Genomic DNA, 14,441 nt, shown 5'->3' with positions numbered 1-14,441 from the left:
TACCTACTGGCTAGAATTCATCTTTAGATTTCTATCATCCCAGATCCAAATGGGTTCACAGTGCTGCCTACCTGACTTCACCCTGCCACAGAAGAAACCCACGGGTTTTGGTTCCAATTTAGACTGCTCTCAATTTCAACTTTCTAAGATTTTATGATTTGGATTTGGGGCTCAGTCTTATAGTCAGCAAACTGTCCCTAAGCGCCAACCATTGTGGGTTAATGCTCCTATGTTATCCAGTCCATTTAGGGTCCTAACATGTTTCATATGACACCTCAAGATATTTTTAAGAAAATTCAGTAGCATTAGACCCCATATTCTCATTTAATTAATCCTGAATTTGATCATGAGAAGACATGTAACCAAAGAAAGCAGGTTGAAATTTTTTTTCAGTCACTGCTGAAAATCAAATTTCAATAGATGATATCCATTGCACACTATTTCACTTGTTGAATGGTAAGGTTTTTTTTTTTCACTTAAGTGGTAGTTGGCTTAAAGCCACTATCCCCATTAGCTACATAGTTGGTGAGAAAGAGTGGAAATTTTTTGTCTTGCTTATCTAAAAATCCTGCTCTCCCTTAGCTAGTCATTTGTGAGTCAATGTTTTTTTAATTCAACTATTGCAAAAGTCCTTTATTTCAATGATAGAAAAGAATTTTTTAAATTCTGTTCAATGTTACACCTCTAAACAAGAACTTATTAGACTATTTTTATTTGGAAGTCCATGAAGCTAAATCCAGCTGGGATTTCAATTTTAATGTTACAGTGGACACTACAAAGGGCTCCACTGTTAATGTTTCATGCATGTCTCTCAGGAATGGATCCAGATTAGTTCACACGGTAGTAGAAAGAATAGTGGCCTGGACCAAAATGTGGCCTGAGTGTCAATCCTGATTTTAACACTTACTTTTCTAATTTGAATTATTGTATAGGTTAAATTCGTCCATGTATCCATCCAATCACTTATTCATTCAAATAACATTAGGATAACTACCATGTCCAAATACCTTGTAGGCACTGTACGATAAAGAATGAACAAAACAGATAAAAAGCTTTGCTTTTTGGTGCTTGCATTCTAGTGAAGTCAGACAGACAACGAACAATTGAACAAGTAAAATATATGGCATGTCAGATGGTGAGGAGGGCTATGAGAAAATGTAGCCCAAAAGTAGCTTATACAGGATTGGAGTGGGGAAAGGAAGCCCCACTGATAAAGTGATATTGTAGAGACACAGACATGAGAGAATCAAGTCTAAGTGTAAACGGGAGATAAGGCTTCCAGGGGATGGATATGTTCAGGTCCCAAGGCAGAACTGTGTTTCAAGTGTCTAAAAACAGCAAGGAGGCCATGGGGCTGCAGAAAAGGGACAGAGGCAAGGGACTTGAAGCTGAGGTCAGAGAGAGTGGTGAAACTGGTAACATCAAGACTAGGCCGATAAAGACTCGGGCTTTTACTGTACATCACATGGGAAGCCACTGGAGGGTTAGAGAAGAGTGGATGAATGACAGAACTTTTTGAAAGAGTTGCCCTGGCTGCTCAGTGAAGAAGGAAATGTGGAAGAGCAATGTAGATCTCTTTAAGACTGCGCCACTAACCAGAGTGAAATTAGAGGCAGTGGTGAGGAATTATTAAAGTATGGGTTTATTTTGAAGATCTGGCCAACACGGCTTGCTGATGTCCTGGATTTTAAATGGACATTAGTTACCATGGAGCCAAAAATTAAGGAAATAATTAAGTGTAACAGACTCCTCCTACATTCACACTTGCTATGGTATATAGAATTTGGACATGAACCCTGGATTTGAGTGCCCTGAACACACATTTTAAGAGAAGGTCTTCTGATCTTCCCAGGGAGACTATGAAATGAAGCACTGGATCAACACCATGAACAGATGCCCAGGCTACATAAAGGACCACATTATGGAAATACTAAGAGAGAAATCGAGTGGCCATGAAAAGCCTCCAAGTCAAATCCCTCCATGCCCTTCCAAATGGCACAGTCCTTAGTTAAAGATGTATTGTTCAAAGGGATAAAGGCAGAGGAAGAACCCTTACATCCACAATAGTTCAAAGCCAATTTGGCAAAGAATGGGACATGAAATTATACAAAGTGCTGCTTTGTTTTTAAGTTCTGTTTGTCAGTGTTTATAGCCATAATCCGTCCAGCAAACAGAAAGGGTGTGGAATGAACTTTTGCTCACACTTTAACACAGAAAGCTTATGTATACTCGTACACTTGTGACAATTTTTTATCCCACTTCAATGGATATGACAAATTCTGGTATTACAACTTAACATTTCATTCTCTTTTAAGTCTTCCCCACCACGTTATACTAACCTCTACTCACACTGGTTGCTAAATTTTTCCAATCCCGTGGTCAATCTTCCAAGCTTGCCTGTTGGCTTCAGCAACTATTTTGCACACCTGTAATCTACCCTTTACCATCATCCCTGATGATTCAACATCGTGTTCCTAACCATTTCTGTCCTCTGGAAGTACAGTCCTTTACAGATCCAAAGTCAGTGACCTCCCAGTTCTTCTCAACTTTAGCCATCTGTAAACACCTGCCTGGACCTTGTCATACCTTGTTATTAATCAACCCATCAAAGCCTGAACCTGTAGCAGGCCCTCTCTAAATATAAGCTCTTCTTTTATTATCACTTCGGACCATGTTTCCACTGAACATTCTGCCTCAATTACAGGCTATAGGCCCCTTCTGGCTGCCATGTTTCATTAGGTAGCCACAAATCCATGATCATCCTTTCAGAGGATAATCTTAACAATGAGCAAGAAGCATTTTCTCCCTTCATTTCTCCTGCATATTTTCATTTCCTCTCCTGGAACGATGTCTGCTTTGCAGACACATAAAATCATATCTGATGTTCTTCCCCTGATGGCTCTGTACCAGTTCTGGCCATTTCAATCATTGTGACCCAACTGCAGCCACCATACATCTGCTGGTCTCTAAAGGCACTAAAGGCAGGTAGCAAACAGACTGCATCCACAGCATCTGTGAAGCTAGAGCTCCATTCATTCCACCAGCTCTTTGTACTTGGTATCTGAACTTGCATCCTTTAGAGACTTAACAAAATCAAACTGGATCTATCCTGATGGATCCTGCTACCTCGTGCTGCTTCAGCAGAAGACCAAAAAGTAGTCCCTTTTTCCTGGCCTCTTAGCCAGTCCCAAAGCAGTCTATCCAAACTCACCAAATGAGGACTGCATCAACCGTGACTTGGGCAGAGGACAAGTCTGTGGTCCAGTCTGCACAAAACTTGGGTCTCCGGATCCGCAGCACAAGGCTTTCCTTGCCATATCCTGTATTCTCAGCATAATTTCAACACCTTGTAATAAGGTACTTTGATAGTGATAAAAATGACTGTAATAATCAATTTATAAAATAGACAAATCATGCCCAGGATATATCATCTTCTTTACAGGATAAACATGATTCCTAAGGATTTGTATTTTTAGTACATAATACATTTGTTTATTTCTGAGACGGCAAAAAAAGAGAGAAGTAATTGGTGATCGTTCTATAAATGTTATTGTGTGTTGTGTGTATGTGTGTGTGCGTGTGCAAGCATGCACACATACACACAATACTGTGTGGTTTTAGAAAGAACTAAAATTGTTATCCCCTCAATAGCCATTGTTTAGTTAAGCTAAACAATGATTCTATCATGTTTCCTAAGAAATTATTTTAAGGCACCAATGTAGCACAACCAAAGAGTTGTATCAGGGGCCATTGTCTTATGTTAAACTATCTATCATTTGTTTAAAGATATAGCTTTAATATAGAGGCTAAATGGTTATGACATCTAACTGCCTTTTAGAAGTAAAACTACTTTTTATAAACTGCTGTCAATGGAAAAATAAGCAGAGATCTTCTCAAAAGCTAACCTGGAACACAAATACATATCCAGGTGAAGTAAAACCAACCAGCTAGTTACCTTTTATTGAATTATTTATTCAAAATAGATGGCGAAATATGTGTGGCTTCTAATAAATTTACTGCCTTCATATAAGGAACAAATGTAATTTGAGTTTAAAATGAGCATAAGTTATCAATATCAAATGCAAGTGAAATTACATACGACATTTTTTTCTTTTGTTAGAATTTTTCAAATGTTTCTAAAATGAGTATTACTTAAGGGTAATATTTTATGTAATTTTTTTGGGGGGGTGCACTAATGATTAGCTAGACCACTCCAGCTCTAAAGTAACTATTTGGCTTTTTATGATGTAAGAGTTAATGTTAACGTGTATAACTGGAGAAATTCTGAACAAAAATAATAACTTACATAGTATTTTCACATAGCATAGTTTCACAGAGAATAAACAGTGCAGAGAAGTGCTTTTAAAAAGTATACCATTTAATTGTCTGGAAACTGTTTTAAGCAAGAGAAATTAGAACATAGATCGAATTAGCACTATTTTGTGAAATGCACTATCATACTTCCTAAAGGTTTATTTTCTAGTCAGACAATATTTAACTATCCAATATATCAAATGATACATTTCTAAATTAACTTCTCAAAATATCTCAAGGCCATTATAGCTAAAACCAAGTATCAGATTTTTCTTCCTTAATCTGTCCACTTTCAGACTTCTGACCCTCCGCGTCTGATATCAACACCCTTCCAGTTATACAAGTCGATCATCTAGGAGTCATCCATTATACCCCTCTCTTAGTCCCCCTATTAACAATTAAATGTAGTCCTTTTTTACCTACTTGCATTTATTTATTTCTCACATCTTATGCTTCTCTCCCTCATCACCACCAACCTGGCACAAAGCTATCACATTCTCTCCTACCTGGTATACTGCAAGAGCCTCCCAATGGTTTCAACCTTAAACGTGTCATCTTCTAAGAACAGATGCATCATCACATGTACAAAAATTAATACCATAAAATCCTCAAATATCCCAGACTTTCCCAAGAAAGTCTTTTTTTCTAGCTTTTAAAACCAAAATATAGTCAAGAATTTTAATAGCTCTTTTGCTGTTAACATCTCTTTTAATAATAAACAGCCTCACCATCTTTTTATTGCATGATGCCAAGTTCCTAAAACATCTAAGGCCAGCAGTCTTGCAGAATACCCTACCTTTTGGTGGTACTTAATTTATCCTCCATTCTCATATTCTCCACAAACTCAGAGTTAGATCTAGAGGAACAATTATAGTCAGGTTAATCATTTTTTTTCCTTTTGTATAAATACTTCTTATGTGAAGTTAGGTACTTCATAGGACACTGCATCACAAAGCCTATTAACATCAGGTTGTCCCACCGTTAGCAAAGTTAAAGTTAATCTCTTGGTTAAAAGGAAAGTTACAGTTTTTCTTCAGTAATTAGTACTCAGTCTCTAGGGTGATATTTTGGTGCCAAATGAATATGCTTTTTCCCAACAGGCATTCATCTCATGCTTTTAGCTTCTGTTAATGATACTCCAATTAGTTATTATATGGGAACTGAAAATATGGTGACTTTCTCTTATTCCTTCTATTTACCATAGCTGCCATTTTTCTGTAAAGAAAAGCTTTTCCCCACCCTACCCTTACCCCTGAGCATCATTATGGATTCATGGATTTTAATTTCTTCCATTACAATAAACCACAATCATTACTTTGTATGCTTTATTAATGCCTCTAACTCATGCTGTACAGTGCAGCCAAGGTCATCTTTTATAAAAAGAAATATTTTCTCAACCTCTCTCTTTCTTACACACAAACACACACACACACACGATGTTGTAACACTTGAAACATTTTTACATTTTAAGGGCTTCCCATTGCTCTTAGGATAAAGATAAAAAATAAAAACCATCATTTAGCCTACAAGTGCCTGCGATTTGGCCTCTACTCACTTGTACAGCTTTACTGCACTTACAGCTGACTTGGCTTTCAGGGTTCCATCTACAATGCACCATGCTCCTCCTCCTATGGCCTATGCATGCTATTCCCCCATCTAGAGTGTCCTCCCCAAGCACCTCTTCCTACTTAACTCCTATTCTTCATTTTAATCTTTAATCCCTTTCTCAGAGAAACCTTTTAACTACTTACCTAACCACAGTACTTAAGACAGTTGGATTTTATATTTATTTGAATGTTTATTTTATTTATCCCAAGTTTACCAACTTGACTTAAGTAACACCAGGGCAAGAATAGTATATGTTAATTGTTTTGCCAAGCACAGTGCCTGAAACATACACTCAATAAATACTTGTGGAGTGAATGAACAGATGAACCTGATGCATGGCGTTACTAGTCATTTTTATTTACCTTCAGAGCTATTTAGAGACAGAATAGAAGTGCTTGGAAAAGTGTATAAAGTCTCCAGAACTTATTATTGAATCCACCTATAATCCACTAAAAAGGAAAACAAAGCTCTAAGCACACAAAGGCATGTTGCTGGCCTGCTGCTGTACTTCTTTCTCATTTAAAAATTAAGAAAAAACAATTTCAGTAATCTGGAGCAATGGACTGCCTTGGTAAAACATAAATAAAGAAAGGCCTCTACCAGGTCACCAGTCATGTCTAAAATTAATTTTCCTTTCTTTTGTGGAATAAAGAATTCACTCTCATAACAAACACATTGTGTCATAGCAAAAGCAATGTAAAAAGGTCAATTAGAGCTTTGATGACATTCTTACTCCCAAAATAGCTAAACAGTATTATTTATTGGCTAGATCTGTATGTAGCTTAGGTACAGGCTGATTTTTTTTGAAATTTCAACGAAAGGGCAAATTCTCAACAAACTATAAATGATGATAAAATATCATTTATATAGGTACCATTTCTAATATTTATACTACTACTTATCAACCTTCATAGTAGATAACAGAGCCATAATAAAATGAACATTAATAAAATAGACTATTTTATAAAGAATTTGGTGGAGGTCACTTAGGTTTTTTTTTCCTTGCTAAGAGTGATCAAATAGACTAGCAAATGCATGCTCATGTAGGAAAACTACTGAAACACAATACAGTCAGTTCGTGCGAAAATGTTCAGCCTTGGTAACACATGCCAACTAGACACATGGTAGCAGGAAAGTATATTCAGGCAAAGACTGCTAATCACAATTACTAATACAATTTCCAGATACGACTCAACAACAAAGAAATCCTGCTTTGAAAGTCTCACTATTACTATGAACCTGCAAGCAAACAGATCATGTTGAAAGATATATTCCATTCTGCACTGGACTATTTTAAATCTCCTGTTGCAAAACACTGAAGGTTCAAATCTCTTGTCTTAGACAAGAAACGTGAAGAAATAGTTGCATGAATTCTGTCCCTATGAGTGTCTAAGGCACATCAATTGTGCACAGTTTAGGTTTGTAAAACCAGAATTTTAAGAAGATACTTTGCTTTTGGCATAGGCATCTGCTATTTCAAATGTTTTCATATTATAAATTGGAAGCTACTAAGCAGGATAAGAAATGTCCTTTCTGAGGACTGATTCATTGTCACTGAGTGAAACAGCAAACTGGGCTAGAGGTCTCTACAGAGCCTTGGTGCTTGTTCTGCTCAGCCTTTTTAATTATACTAAGTGGTCAAGATTGAGGGATAGCTGAGAGTAGTGGAATTTTACCAATTAAAAAGAAAGAGTTCCTTAGTGTGTATATGTGTGTGTGCGTGTCTACAGTCCATTACAAAAGCACTTTTTCAGGAGATGAGACAATTTTATTATCAGCAAAAAATCTGTCATTATCCAATAATAACACTCAAAATGTATAGTACACTTTAATCAGGTTATGGATATGGTATTAATCATACAATTATCACATCATTTATTTTCCTTTTTCTATACATTCCCTATTCTAATATATTAAGACAGGTGTTCTTTCTAACACAACTGGTAGAAAATAAAGGGAAAAAATAATCACAGGTGCTAGACACTGTTACGGGTAAAATATTGAGTCAGTAGTCTCAGTTTTCACACAGTATTCTAAATAAATGCTTAAAGAATAAATTAGAAAGATGTTTTTTTCTTCTATGAAGCAAATATTGAAAGACTATCACCAAGAAGTAATAATGTCTTAGCCAATTAGTAAAAAACTACTCGTTGATTATTTCTTGGATGTTAGAACCACCACAACACAGGATTACATTTTATGATCATCTATTTCAATTTCCTTTCTGATGCTAAAATCCCCTTCTGAAGGTAGACTCTGCTACAGAGAGGTCTAGCCTCTTTTTAAACATTCTGTGGGTGGAAATTACACTACTGCCTCTTAAGAAAGTTCATTCTAACATCTGATAGATTGAATTGTTAAGAAGTTCTTGCCTTTTCCATTTTCATCTATCAAATATTCATGAAGGGAATACTATGTACCACGTACTGGGCTAGGGTTTCAGTGTGTTCCCTGTCTTCTTGGGGCTTACAGTCTAGTAGGAGAGATAAATAAATCATCATGGAAAATGAAGGCATAATTACACATTTTGCTAGTTATCTGATGGAAAGCAAAATCTTCTTGGCACATTTAAGTCCAAAATAATTTAACATGATATTGAATGAATCCATGGAAATGCGATGAGAGACTATAGCAAATGAGGAAAAGAACTTAGACTGGGAAATCTGGAAAGGCTTCATGGAAGAAGTGACATTTAAGGTAAGAACTGGAGGATGATGAGGAGCACATCTGAGAAAGATCCAGGAGAAGGCATCGGAACTACACTATGAAAATCTTGAAGGAGGAAAAACTGTGGCACCTTCCAGTTCCTAAAACAACATTACTGGTACTATAGCAGAATGAGTGTGTGGAGAGGTCTGGGGGAAGTGAAAGAATACCGGAGAAGTTGCAGAAGACTTGTAGACCCTATTAAAGATATTAGATTTTAGTCTAAATGAAATTAGGAATCTACTGAAGAGTTTGTTTGGTTTAAAGATGACCTTTTAGTCTGCTTTTAAAGTTAATTTGGCTTTTACCCTGATTTTTATGGCTACAAAGATTAGGGCTAATTCTTCCTTTTATGACTGTGCTCCACTCAGGCAACCAAGGGAAAGGGAGGCCATGAAACCTGAACAAATATGGCCAGGGTCTCGGGGAAGGCTTCTGCTTGGTGACCATGTGCATGCCCAGTACTCTTAGGGCATTGCTGAGTCCTTGCCGAATTGTGCTTCAGTCTACTGGTCTACCCACTGTCCTGTCAGGATGGGTGTAAGCCTGCCTGGATGCCAATGCCCTTCTTGGACATATTTGTCAGGAATTGACAAATTATTCGTAAGAGAGCACAATTACAAACTTACGGGTGCTACCAAAGTGTGACTGGAATAATTATTTTAGTTGTTAAAGGTGACATTTTCCAAAGGGCACAAACTTCCAGGTATAAGATGAGTAAGTCTGAAGATATAATCTACAGCACGGTGAAAGTTAAGAGTAGACCTTAAGTGGCCTCGCCACCACCACACCACAACAAAAATTATAACTATATGAGGTGTTGGATGTGTTAAGGAACCTCACTGTGGTAATCACCTAGCAATATATACATGTATCAAATTGTCACATTGCACACCTTAAACTTACATAATGTTATACATCAACTGTATCTCAATAAAGTCGGAGTGGGGGGAAGGTGACATTTTCCTATCTGAATGAGGAATTCAACTCAGATTACTTTGTAATAGTATTTTCTATCTTTGACATCTTCAAAATACTTTAAATTATGAAAATTGCTTCAACTAAAAAAATCCATGAATACACTGAAAATGCATAGATTTGGAATCCAAATCTGAAAGTACTGATCAATTATCCTCTCTCTAGGTTCTGAAATAAAAATCAAGCCAGTTTGGATGATCATATTGCGAAGACTCAGCAAAGCTATATAAAAAGCACTGTTGCAGTAAAGTAGGTCCTTTCTTAGAAATGGAACAGACAAAGCCTTTCATTTATTATTCATGGTGCCTTGTGCCCATGTCAACTCCTGATTAATAATTAAAATTAATCTCATTACAGAAGATTTCATTACAGGATAATTTAATTAAATGATGAATTGGCTCCCAGATGTTACCTTCTGTGCCATCTCTTAAATAATGCTGCCGATGACACAAGTATTCACTAGGTATCAGTCAAGACTTAAAAAAGTGAATTATTTATAAGGTTTTGCCATTCTACCAATAATAAATGGTATTGATCACACCTATGCATTATCCTTCCACAAAGTTACATTTTCTGAAGATTTCTGATATTTTCACAAAGTTTTTCAAGTCCATTGGAAACAGGGTTATCATTTTGTCATTCATAAAAAAATACACATTTGGCAAAAATATTAATTCACAGAACCTATTCATTTTATAGGATAAGTATACAAAGGAGTCTCAGAAGTAAATATCTGAAATTTTAACTTCAAAATAACAATATGGAGGAACATATTAACCATTACAAATACGAAAAGAATTCTATTACCCAAAACAATCAAAGAGCATTAGAAATGAGGCTTCACAATTTTGTTTGGTTCCAATAAAAAGAATCTTACAAAATCAATGTATTTTTAAAAATTTGCCACGAACCAACATAACTCACAATTTTAAGCACTTCCACTTATCACATACTTCACTGCTATAAATATACTGCTGTCACCACACTTTGCATGAGAGATGACATATCCTGATAAATCAACATAAAAAATGAAACCCACTAAAGCAGACTTTCAGAGGGTGAAAACACTTAAGAGATAATTCTATATTTACTTGGAGAAAATTTTGGCTTTTTTGAATGCCCCAGTAAATGAGAAAGTTTAGGCCATTCCAAAAATTGTCAGTCAAACATACAGGTTTTAATTATTCTACTTGCTTTATTTTAAGGATTTTAATCCAAAAAAGTTACACTTATATTAAAACCTCAATCTAATACTATAGTTTTGATTTTTGTTATTTCTAGTACCAGAGCACAGATTATTCTTAAATAGGCTTTAGAAAAACAAGTTAGAAAATATATTATCTTTCCATAAAGAAATTAATTGCTTCAGTAGTGCTTAAAAAAATACTCACCTCATTGTAGTTAACTGAGGGGGTAATTTATAATTACAGAGCAATCAATTAATTGTAATGCTTTATCTTTCACATACTATATTTATTGGCTATATTATAGTGATAATTCAGCAATATAAATTGTAGAATCACAGCATTTCAGAGGTAATGTTCTGGGGAGGTACCTAATCTCTCCTCTATCCAATATATGAATTCCTTAAACATATAACAAGAAGAATTCTTGACTAGAGTATCTCTACCAGTGCAACACTCACAGGTTTTCTAGGCAACATATTTCACTTTCAGTCAGCTGATAGGATTAGAAAGTTTTTGCACAGGCCCTTCCTGAATCACTTGAAATTTCCCACTCTTTCCTTTTTCTCTCCTGAGCACTGTGCATTTTTCATGATATGGGCAAGTTCCCAACTCTGGCCGCACTGATCTGCCTTCCCCAGATAGCTCTTGTTCATTCCTTTGCATTTCTGGGCTTCTTTTCTGCCAAATCATGTCTGTTCCCTTTTAGAGGTGATGCCAAATACACCACTTTAGAATTCTTTGACAGCATGTCACCATTCACATCCACAAAGTGTCCTTGTTAGCACTTATGTGGTTTGTACCATGCAAATTTATACGCAGGTATATACCACACTACAATGGCAGGTTTCTCAAGCAAATAAGACAGAGAATGTGTAGGAAAACACTAGGTCTTTTTCACAAGAAGACATTAATTCTACATTGGCAATGCAAAATCACCATGAGCATAGGGTGCTCACAAAAATGATTAACAACTCAATCAAGACTGGATATTTCTGAGAATTTTCCATTAGTTGATGGTTGTAACTTGTCCTTTTATAGTAGACAGGATAAGGTTTTCCAAAACTATTTTTTTAAATTCTTTTTTCTGTGCATTGGGAAAACAATTACCATTTGATTTCAAATTCCCCAGTTGGAATTTCAGCTCTTTCATGAGGGGATAAATTGTCATTAAAAAAAAATTCCTTTTAGTATCTATAAATATTGTGTAGTAGTTATTCAGTTGTTGCAGGCCCTAGACTGGGAATAGACTTGCTAGCACATAATAAGAGTCTTAGGGTAAATGTTATTTTGGGAAAACAGACATGGGAAAAAAATAAGCTCAAAAAAGTTTTAAAACTTTGGAAAGTTTGGATAGTATAAAAAACAGACCTAGTCATCAAATCACAATATACTAGAATTAATTGTCACTACTCCAAGAACTAGGGGAGGCTACTGCTTAAAAGTATTTTTAAAAGACTTGGACAAATAAATGAAAAATACTTCCAAAAAAAAAAACCAGACTGGGTAAAGAACTTTCCTTGCCCTCAAGCAGCCCTCTGTTTGTTGAACTGACTTAAGTCTCCCAAGTTTTTAAAGCTGATATCAGATGAGACTTTTATATAAACACCCAGTACCATATTTCTATGTTAAATGTTTGCCTGTAATGGTCTAGTGTCTTCTGTAAGCCTGTGGATTTATCAAAATATTCCATCTTCAAGAACTTAAAATTTATCAATATTTGATCTTGAGGGACAACTCTGGGTATATATACCTGTCTTGTACTTCTTACCTACTTATCCATAAAAAATACTAAACTGGATTTAATGAGTGGCTACATTTTAAAAATATTTATCAGTGGAAGAAAACTATAAACTAAAATAAGTAGCATAGGAGACATAGTTTATTTCTAAATATATTTTATTTTCTTCCTAAAAACAATCAGATTATTTAAACCAGATTTTTTTTTCTTTTTGGACTGTTAATGCTATCACTTACTGAGCACTTACTATGTGTTAAAAGACTACCTATACTTATCTGAATAAATCCCTATGACTGTTGTATGAAACAGATAATATGAAACAGTTAATATTACCCCCAAAATAAAGATAAGAATACTTAAACAAAGGCAATTTTATTATTAATTTGCCCACAATCATAGCATTAGTAAACGGTGAAGCAGGGGTTAAAATCCATGTTTATCTGAATCCAAATAAGAATAACATATTTTTAAAATGTTCTTAGTGTCTTACATGCATCATCTCATTTAATCCTTATATAACCAACCTTATGACATCAGTCACTCTTAAAGGCACTATTTTAAGGATGAGAAAATTAGGCATAAAAGAGATAAAATAAATCTTCCCCTACTAAGGTATAGAACTAGTCAGTAGAGTCAGACAGCAGGATTCCTTAATATTGCTCTTAACCTCAAATCTAAGATTGCCTACTCAGAGCCTGTAATTTACTGGCACTTTATCCCAAACAGTTACAGTGGTTCTGTAAACAGTCCTGAGCTTTGTTACAAGTCTACCAGCTTGACCCGTATGAAAGCGACACTAATGAGTTCGCTGTCTCTACTTTTTCCTATTCTCCATTCTCCACTTTTCCCAGCCTGCCATCTGCACGATTGCAGTGACCCTCTACCTGATCCTCAGACATATAGTTTTTCTTGTCTGCAGTCCACATACATAAGAAACGGTCTCTGTAGACTGATTTTGTTATAAAAGAATTATTATAACAATATAATTCCTAGACATTTTCTGATATAAAAGGTAAAGAATAACTAGTCTTTTGTATATATCCACCTACTTAATATTTTTTTTTAGCTATCCAACTCATCTTTATTTAGCGTCTTGTGTGACAAAAAATTATGCTTGATGTAGCCCACTGGGGTGCAGGGAGTGGCCAAATGATGGGGACTGAATGCTGTCTCAACAAAACCTGCTCTTGGTCTGGGCCCAGTTAGCTCTTTCCATTAGATCATATCTCCTCAAGGCCTTTCTGCAAGGCAGCTGTTGTATCCCCACTGGGCCTGACAGGATCATCCCCTCAGATTTATCAGAGGCATGTTTGCATTTTCTTTCTGTGTATTGTAGCTGGGCGCTATGTGAAAACCTGTCAGAGGACGACCAGCCCCAGATCACAGCTGAAAACACCATCTGCTGCGGTGATCCACCTACTTAATTTTATCATGCATTTTGATACTAGAATTATAAAAAATAATTTGGAAGCAAAACCTTTCTAGTACATTCTTATCACTGAGGTGAAAAAAGAAGCCTGTTTTTATCTCCTGGAATCTCAAATTGTTCTCTATATTATTCTCTATGTACCATGACCAATATGGGATTCCACTGATCTTTCCTCTGGTTTTAACTTAGTGTTAATATCTTTGAACACCAATCTTAAGGTTCCTTGAGAAATATCTCTTAAAATCAGTATTAGTATAAGTTTTATTTGTATTTAACTAAAAATAACTACAAAATATAAGGTTATGAACAAAAAAATAAAATTATGTATCACTACACTGAAAAGAAGCAATATAATCCCTACTTTGACAAAAATCATGCTGGGCCAAGGGTGAGGCATGAATCTCCATCAACAGGTGCCATTGAGAGGCCAAGGAACAGGGAGGATGGGAGCTAACAAGAAAGCCCAAAGAGGCTTGGTTCC

The 14,441-nt window shown here is 35.8% G+C and overlaps 1 protein-coding gene across 14 annotated transcripts in view; it reads right to left on the bottom strand.

Moving 5' to 3' along the window:
* The window catches only part of EYA4 (EYA transcriptional coactivator and phosphatase 4), a 296,169-nt gene that overhangs the window by 162,059 nt on the left and 119,669 nt on the right, over positions 1 to 14,441 (bottom strand). The gene's annotated exons all lie outside the window — the stretch shown is intronic.

Source organism: Manis javanica, chromosome 13, assembly GCF_040802235.1.
Source record: "Manis javanica isolate MJ-LG chromosome 13, MJ_LKY, whole genome shotgun sequence".
NCBI classification, from domain to species: domain Eukaryota; kingdom Metazoa; phylum Chordata; class Mammalia; order Pholidota; family Manidae; genus Manis; species Manis javanica.
The sequence above is the reverse complement of the archived record's forward strand: the minus strand, read 5'-3'. Positions and strand labels throughout refer to the sequence as shown.